Source organism: Triticum aestivum, chromosome 2D, assembly GCF_018294505.1.
Source record: "Triticum aestivum cultivar Chinese Spring chromosome 2D, IWGSC CS RefSeq v2.1, whole genome shotgun sequence".
NCBI lineage: Eukaryota > Viridiplantae > Streptophyta > Magnoliopsida > Poales > Poaceae > Triticum > Triticum aestivum.
Genome location: NC_057799.1, coordinates 63,383,045 through 63,393,089, shown reverse-complemented (window position 1 = coordinate 63,393,089; position 10,045 = coordinate 63,383,045).

Below are 10,045 nucleotides of genomic sequence, written 5' to 3'. Positions count from 1 at the left end.
GATGAAGAAAATCAAGGAAGAGGAAGGAAAGAAGGAATAGGAAGAAAAGAAGAAGAAGAAGAAGAAGAAAAGAAGAAGGAGAAGATTCTTCATCATCATCATCATCATCATCATCATCATAACCTTGCTAACCTCATAAATGTCATATACTTAGCGTGTTGTCCTCTAAAATGACACAATAAGCTTAGTTAGGTCAAAAATGGCATAATTTGCTACGTTAGCTCAAAAATGGCATTTTTCTTCTTATTTAGACTATTTAGTCCATTTATGACATAATTTAGCCTATTTAGTCCACAAATGACATAATAGGATGAAGAAAATCAAGGAAGAGGAAGAAAAGAAGGAATAGGAAGAAAAGAAGAAGAAGAAGTTGAAGTTCTACTTCTTCTTCTTCTTCTTCTTCTAGTCTTCTTCTTCTCCTTCTTCTTCTTCTTCTTCTTCTTCTAACTTTCTTGTTTCCCATTTGCAGATTTAATTCACTACATGGAAGCTTGCATGGATGGAGTGCTTGTTTCCCTGTTCTTCTTTTCGTTTGTATCGAAGAATAATGTGGAACTTGTTATATGGATGCATGGAACAATGTGTTGGATGAACATTGTGATATTAGTGTAAGATGTATGGATGGAACTGTGTTTCTTATGTATGTATGTTGTCATGGATGGAGCTATGTGTTGGATACATCATATGTCTGCTGTGCCTGTGAAATATATATATATATATGTATACCTGTGTGTGAATTCCTGTGAAATTAAATGGATATAAATAAAAACAGGGGATATATAGCCTCTTTGCTGTCTGCTGGCGGACGACAAAGAGCTTTGTCGTCCGCTAGCAGACGGCAAAGAGGACACGTGGCAGCTACCTGTAGAAACTGGGAACACTGGCTGCCTATTTGGTCAGTTTGCCATCTGCTGGCGGACGACAAAGACCTTTGAATCTTTGCCGTCTGCTGGGAGACGGCATAGCTGGCCACGTGGCAGCTTCCCAGTGCTGGCCCAGCTGAGCTCTTTGCCGTCTGTCAGCAGACGGCAAAGAGCGCCGTTAACCCCCTAACGGCTCTGACCCCACCCCACTGCCGTCCATTGTCTTTGCCGTCTGCTGGCCTCAGATGGCGGACGGCACAATTCTTTGCCGTCCGTTTCTAAGAAGCGGACGGCAAAGAAGGCCTTTGCTGGCACCTGTTCAGATGGACAGTTTGCCGTCTGCTGGCAGACGGCAAAGAAGTTTGCCGTCCGGGATCTATGCCTTTGCCGTCTGCCATGGCGGACGGCAAAGAAGCTGATTCCAGTAGTGTATGGGACTCTGTGCCCATGATAGAAATCTACAAAAACAAATGAGAAAAGAATTAAATGTGTTATTGAAACAAGAGGAGATAAAATGGCTTCTGAGATATAAAGATAAAGAGATCAAAGAAGGAGATCAGAATTCTAGATATTATCATGCTAAGGCAAATGGGAGGAGAAGGAAGAATAGGATCATTTCTTTGGAGCAAGAAGAGGGGATAATTGAGGGAGAAGATAATCTTATGAAATACATCACTGATTTCTATAAGACCCTGTTTGGGCAAGCTGAAAAATCTGACATCACCCTCAACATCTAGAATGCTGACTACATTTCAACAGAAGAGATAGAGGATATCACCGAACCTTTCTCTCTTGAAGAAGTAAAAAATGTGGTATTTTTAATGGAAAAAAATAAAAGCCCTGGCCCTGATGGTTTCCCAATTGATTTCTATCAATTTTTCTGGGAAATATTAAAGAGGATCTGATGAATATGATTAATGACTTTCATAAAGGGACTTTGGACATCTCTAGAATCAACTGTGGAGTCATCACGTTGATTCCAAAAGCCAAGGATGCTAGACAGATCCAAAAGTTTAGACCAATTTGTCTACTCAATGTTACTTTCAAAATTATCACCAAAGTGCTAATGAATAGACTTAGCAAAGTAGTAAATCCCATCATCTCTCCTGTCCAGACTGCTTTTATTAAAGGTAGATACATCATGGAAGGTGTGGTGATTTTGCACGAAGCTTTGAATACCATACACACTAAAAAACAGAATGCTCTCCTTTTTAAAGTAGATTTTGAAAAAGCGTATGATAAAATCAAGTGACCATTTGTCTACAAATTGCTAAAACTCAAAAAATTCCCTGAGCAGTGGTGTGACTGGATTATGCAAACCATGATGGGGGGCATGTTGGAGTTAAAGTCAATGACCAAATTGGTCCATATTTCAAAACTTACAAAGGGTTGAGATAGGGAGACTCCTTGTCCTCACTCCTTTTTGATTTGGCAGTAGACGATGTGGCTATTATTATGGACAATGCCAGAAGAGAGGGTTTTGTGAAAGGGGTACTTAATGAAACCTATGAAACTGGGGTTAATATGTTGCAATATGCTGATGGTACTATTTTCCTCTTGCAAGATGATGAGGAGACTGCTAGAAATTTGAAATTTATCTTAACTTCCTTTGAACAGATGTCGGGTCTTAGCATTAGTTTCCACAAGAGTGATGTATATCTGTTTGGAAAAGATGTGGATAAAACTGACTTGTATCAGGAGATTTTCACTTGTGTCCTAGGAGAAATGCCTTTAAAATACCTGGGACTGCTTGTCTCTAACAAAAAGGATTAGGAATAAAATGTGGAAAAATGTTACTGAAAAGATAGCAAGGAGATGTGCTTGTTGGCAAGGGAGGCTGTCGAATATAGCTGGGGAACTATTTTGGTCCAATCATGTCTGACTAATATACCCATTTACGTGATGTCTTTTTATCCGCTCCCGGTTGGGGTTAGGAAAAAGATAGATTTGTTCAGAGCCAGACTAGTCTGGCAAGCTGATGAACATAAGAAGAAATATCACCTGTTGAATTGGAAAACCTGTTGCTTACCAAAATCGCAGGGGGGTTTGGGGATAATGAATGTGGATTGCTTTAATAAAGCTTTATTGGCCAAGTGGTTATGGAAAATTGAAAATGACTCTGGTGAAAGGACCACGATGTCGCCTAGAGGGGGGGGGGATGAATAGGCGTTTTTAAAAACTTCTACGGATTTGGCTTTATCCTAATGCGGAAATAAACTAAACGGATACTTTTCAAGCACAAATCCTAAATATACAAGGATCAACTAAGTGCACCAACAATTTAGTAAATGAGGTGAGCACAACAAGGATACTAACAAGCACAAGTAAGTTACACAAACTTACTTGAGCAATATCACAAGATATGTAAGTGTATGACACAAGTTAGCAATTCACACTAAACACAAGATATATCAATAGTAGCAAGTATGAATTGCGGGATATAAAGTGTAGGCCTAAATAATCTCTTCAAGGAAATAGCCAACACAATATAATGAGGACAACAATATATAGTGAATGCAAGGTCAAGAGACCAAAGTAAACCACAAGTAGTGGCTAGGGTTAGAGATAACCGAAGACACGGAGACGAGGATGTATCCCGATGTTCACTTCCTTGGAGGGAAGCTAGTCACCGTTAGATAGGTGGATGTTACCACGAAGGCACACCAACGCCACGAAGGCTCACCCTATTCTCCCTTTGAGACAACACCACGAAGGCGTTTCTCAACCACTAGTGGTAGACCTTGAGGCGGCCGCCAAACCTTCACAAACTTTCCAGGGGCAAATCACAGGTTGATTCCTCACCGGAGTACTCCTACCTCCTAGGAGTCTCCAACCTCCAAGAGTAACAATATCAAGAGGGAAATGCTCAAGACTTGCTCAAATCACGAATTCCTTTGGTCACAAGAGGGAGAGGGAGTGGATCTATCACTTGATTGGAAAATCTCTCAAGAATTCTCACGAATCTCTCAAGGATCTAAGATTTGGTGTAGGAGAAGTGAGAGGAAGCCTTTTTGTGTTCTAGAGTTCATATGAATGTATTGGTCAACCCTTTACCAGATTGGTAGAGGGGTATATATAGCAAGCCTAGAAAACTAACCATTTGTGAGTAAGTGGCTGTGTTGGGCCGGCATCCGGGCAAGGGCCGGCATCCGGCGGCTGACAAATGCACACACACGCATGTGAAAAACAGACGCCATAGTACAGGCACTACAAAAAAAGACACATCCGTGACATTTTGGGCCGAACGAAAATCTTTTCTGTCATACTTATGACACTTCTATGACGATAATTGTGACAAAACCCGGTATCATCATAGATGTGGTGGGGTCCTACTTCTATGACAAAAAATCATGATAGAAAATGGGCTTTTCGTCCTGGGTGGGCTGGAGACGCAGCTGCATGCCATTCTTTGGGCCGTCCATGACGGAAAAAACCGTGGTAGAAGCGAGGGCGCGGAAAATATTGGGGAGTCTGAGGGAGTCCTGGATTAGGGGGTCCTCGGACAGCCGGACTATATACCTTGGCCGGACTGTTGGACTATGAAGATACAAGATTGAAGACTTCGTCCCGTGTCCGGGTGGGACTCTCCTTTGCGTGGAAGGCTAGCTTGGCAATTCAGATATGTAGATCTCCTCCCTTGTAACCGACTCTGTGTAACCCTAGCCCCCTCCGGTGTCTATATAAACCGGAGGGTTTAGTCCGTAGGACAACAACAATCATAATCATAGGCTAGCTTCTAGGGTTTAGCCTCTACGATCTCGTGGTAGATCAACTCTTGTAATACTCATATCATCAAGATCAATCAAGCAGGAAGTAGGGTATTACCTCCATCGAGAGGGCCCGAACCTGGGTAAACATTGTGTCCCCCGCCTCCTGTTACCATCCGCCTTAGACGCACAGTCCGGGACCCCCTACCCGAGATCCGCCAGTTTTGACACCGACATTGGTGCTTTCATTGAGAGTTCCGCTGTGCCGTCATGATAAAGGCTTGATGGCTTCTTCGATCATCGATAACGATGCGATCCAGGGTGAGGTTTTTCTCCCCGGACAGATCTTCGTATTCGGCAGCTTCATACTGCGGGCCAACTCAATTGGCCATCTGGAGCAGATCGATAGCTACGCCCCTGGCCGTCAGGTCAGGCTTGGAGGCATGAACTATACTGCCGACATCCGCGGAGACTTGATCTTCGACGGATTCGAGCCCATGTCAGGTGCGCCGCACAGTCACGACGAGCATGACCTAGCTCTGCTGTTGGAAGGTGTTCAAGAGATCACACCTGTGGCTACTCTGGCTTTCGATCCGAAGCAGATCGGGCCATCCGAGAATGGGTGGATAGACCCCGCCATGGAGGCCGCACACTCAGCGGCGATAGAGCCGAATACTGACTTCACCGCCTATGAGACCCGTGTTTCCGGACCCTTGGATTCGTCCCCGGCCACGGGCTTCGAACCGCCTGCATCCGTGCCTATCCAATCTGGTTGGGCATCGATCATGGAGTTTACCTCCGCGGATATTTTTCAGCACTCTCCCTTGGGCGACGTGCTAGATTCATTGAGGTCTCTCTCCTTGTCAGGAGACCCTCGGCCGAACTATGTCCGGCTCGAGTGGGAAGCGGACGACGAAGAAATTCGCTCCCTACCCACCACCCACTTAATAGCCACTGTCGACGACTTAACCGACATGCTTGATTTCGACTCCGAAGACATCGACGGTATGGACGACGATGCAGGAGAGGAACAGGAACCACCGCCCACAGGGCGCTGGACAGCCACTTCATCACACGATATATACATGGTGGATACACCCAAAGAAAATAACGACGAGGATCGGAAGGAAGCGGCAAAGGATAATTCCCTCGAGAAGCAACCAAAGCGACGACGTAGGCGCCGCTCCAAATCCCGCCTCGGCAAAAACAGCGATAACAGCGCAAGAAAAAATAATACCCCGGTCGACTCCAAAGGAAACGACGACCACATGGACCCCGCGATGGAGCAGGGTGAGCAAGCGGACGGCGAACATAGTACAGAACCGCTGTTCGATCACGGCGACGCCGAGGGTAAAGCTCATCAACCTGTCTCCAGAGACGAGAACAGTCCAGACGACGATGCACACATCATCCCGGAAAGGCACTTGGAACAAGAGAACCTCCATAGAAGGCTTATTGCCACCGCGAGGAGTCTGAAGAAGCAGAAGCAAAGGCTTAAGGCCGCGCAGAATACGCTCAACAGCAGATGGAATAAAGTGCTTTACACGGAAGAAAAGTACGGCGGCAGTCGCCACACAAAGAGCTATCCAAAGCACAAGCTGCTGCCTGAATTCGACGACGAGGCTTTAGAGCCCATTCAGCCGAAAAACAAAACGGCCGATCAGCCGGACCGACCACCCCGTGGCCAGGACAGGGCAGCTAACGATGTCGCACACAAGTCAGCACACGATTTACGTGAAGACCGACACAAAAATCCGGTATGACCAGGTCCATCTACGAATCTAGGAAGCGCGTTCCGGCACAGAATCATGGCTGCCCAAACGACTATACTGACCAAATAACAGCTCGGAATCAAAACCGAACACTACAACCTTCAGAATACCATGACACATCCAAATACAGGGGTGCCGCGCACCCCCTATGTTTCACCGATGAGGTGCTGGATCATGAGTTTCCAGAAGGATTCAAACCCGTGAACATAGAGGCATACGACGGAACGACAGACCCTGGGGTCTGGATTGAGGATTTTATCCTTCACATCCACATGGCTCGCGGAGATGCTCTCCACGCCATCAAATACCTACCCCTCAAGTTGAAAGGACCAGCTCGGCACTGGTTGAAAAGCCTCCCCGAAAACTCAATTGGAAGCTGGAAAGAGCTTGAGGACGCTTTTAGGGCTACTTTTCAAGGGACCTATGTCCGACCTCCTTATGCAGACGATTTAAGTCATATAATTCAACAGCCCGGAGAGTCAGCCCGAAAGCTTTGGAACAGATTTCTCACTAAGAAGAATCAAATCGTCGACTACCCGGATGCCAAAGCCTTAGCGGCTTTCAAACACAGTGTCCGCGACGAATGGCTCGCCAGACACCTCGGCCAGGAAAAACCGAGGACAATGGCGGCCCTAACAAGCCTTATGACCCACTTTTGCGCGGGCGAAGATAGTTGGCTGGCCCGTAGCGGCACCAGCGACCCAGGCACATCCGAAGTCAGGGATGGCAATGGGAAACCACGACGCAATAAAAGCAAGCGTCGAAACAATAAAGAAAGCCCAGACAACACGGCGGTAAATGCCGGATTCAGGGGCTCTCGACTCGGTCAACGGAAAAATCCATTTAAAGGCAGCAGAGATGGACCGTCCAGCCTAAACAAGATTCTAGACAGATTATGTCAGATTCATGGCACCTCCGACAAACCTGCAAATCACACCAACAGAGAATGCTGGGTCTTCAAGTAGGCCGGCAAGCTAAACGCCGAACACAAGGGCAGGGAGACACCAAGTGAAGACGAGGATGAGCCTCGCCAGCCGAACACTAGGGGACAGAAAAAATTCCCACCAGAGGTCAAAACAGTGAACATGATTTACGCAACTCACATACCGAAGAGGAGGAGCAAACGCGCACTCCGAGACGCATGCGCCGTGGAGCTCGTCACCCCCAAGTCCAACCCTTGGTCGGCCTGCCCGATCACTTTTGATTGCAAGGATCACCCGACTAGTACCCGGCGTGGAGGATCGGCTGCCTTGGTGCTAGACCCAATAATTGACGGATACCATCTCACCCGAGTCCTTATGGACGGCGGCAGTAGTCTTAATCTGATATATCAGGACACCGTCCACAAAATGGGGATAAACCCGACAAGAATCAGCCAAAGCAATACTACCTTTAAAGGAGTAATACCAGGCCCAGAGGCCCGCTCCACGGGCTCTATAGTACTAGAGGTTGTATTCGGTTCTCCCGACAACTTCCGAAGCGAAGAATTAACCTTCGACATCGCTCCATTCCGAAGCGGCTATCATGCACTACTCGGAAGAACGGCCTTCGCTCGTTTTAATGCAGTACCGCATTACGCTTATATCAAGCTTAAGATGCCCGGTCCACATGGCATCATCATAGTTAGCGGAAACACATAGCGCTCCCTACGTGCGGAGGAATGTGTGGCGGCTCTAGCAGCCGAACACTGAACGACCTCTCCAACCAAAATAAATGATCGGTCGTCAAGATCGCGGACATGGTTAGACGAGTCCGGTGCACCACTAGCTGTAACAGCTCAGATAAACCTCATGTTGGGTCGATGGGTATACCCCCATAGGTGGTGCTAGGGGCTTCCCGCATGTATAAAGAGCTACAGTTCGGCTTGACCCTATTTAGATTGCATTTTAATGGTTCATTAAGAATAACCAATTTTTCGCATGGGGACTTTTACATGGGTTTTTTCTCTTTTACAGATGATCAGCGTGCTACACCCTTCCAGGATACGGCACAACGGAGACACAGGCGCAGACGTGCAGCAGGGCCCCGCTCAAAGGTTTCTTTTTAGATTAAGACCCTGTGTAAACCTTTTTTTACTGCCTCTTGTTGCTTCACACCCTCCGGATACTCAACACAACCGAGAGGGATGATGGCGTTATTGGCATTTCATCACGTCAGACTAATGCACGTACCTGGAAATTCAGGGTTTATTATCGAGGGCGTTACTCAACCCAGCATATGTTGTAAAGTCTGAATACCTTAGGGAGTGTTCGGCGTCGCGAGTTTGGCCTTATATGCATCAGCTCCGAATCATGTCTTTGGTCAATAGTTGGGTTTGCCCGGCTCCCGTGTTTTGCTACCTTATGTTCCGCACTATCAGCTAAGGTGGCACCGGGAGAACTGCTGCGATTGTGCCCTGGTTCATCTGGATGAACACCTCAGTAGAGAAAGCCAAAAACTGACTGTCATGATAAAGCGCGAGACTGGTCAACCACTCGATGACTCAGCGGAATCTTCGCGATTCCTCTGCATTAATGAAGGACCGGTTTCCCGGTCATGTATGTACGCGCACCGTATTCGGATGAGCGCGGAAGTACCAGGGGCTATATCGTAGCCCCACCATCAAACTCCTATGGCTAAGTGAAAGTGTTAAAGCTATATAGTCCGATTGCCTTGTTCGCCGCGCTTTCACCTCCTTAATGGACCAAGACGTTGGGTCAAGTGTGAATACGCACTTTTCCGAACACCCCCGCATTATGTGCGAGGGGGCTGAAGCCGACGACTGCAATCTTTCAGGTTATATACATACATAAACGGCCGCACAGGAGGCATCATAATACTTTCAGGCAAAAGTATAAACACAGCCTTTATAATCCAAATAGAATTGTTTTTACAATTGGGATACATGTCACTCGAACATGATACTCTTTGAGCACTGAGCCTCTATTAAACGAGCACCTTCTAGGACTTCTTCAAAATAGTGCTCGGCCAAGACCTGGTCTACGGCCGGATCCCGGGTTGCAATAGCGGCGGCCTCCATCTCTGCCCAGTATGTCTTAACACGGGAAAGAGCCATCCGCGCACCCTCTATGCACGCCGACCTCTTTACAGCGTCGATATGCGGCACAACACCAAGGAATTGTTGCACTAAACCAAAATAACTATTCGGCCTTGGTCCCTCCGGCCAAAGATAATTCACGACAGAACTCATGGCAAGTCCGGACAACCTATGGAGCTCGGCCCACTCGGCCATTTGTTCATTTAACAGCAGCGCATGCGTCAGAGCACTGAACTGCGACCAGAACAACCTTTCAACTTCATGATCTTTCTGATCTTTGAAAAAATCAGTCACATCAGCAGCACTCATTGCCAAGTCCAAGTACGCGTCTGCAGCACTCCATAATTGATCCGGAGGGGCATACTTTGGATCTCCGAACTTTGTCCGCAACAAAAAGGGCTTCCCAGCCGTGATATCTCCGGCTTGACGGAGCTCCTCCTTCGCCGCTCTGATTTTAGAGCGGGTTTCCTTGGCTGCTTCCATGGCTTTCTTCAGGTCCGCCGCTTGCGCTTGGCTTTCTTTTTCAAGAAGCTCATACCGGCCGGCGGCATCTTTCAGCTCAACAGCCGTCTTGGCTATTTTATCTTCGCTCTGGCGATGAGCAGCCTGTTCGGCTCTTAACTCTTCGGCCGCCTTTAGGGCAGCCGCATCACTTCTCCTGGTTTG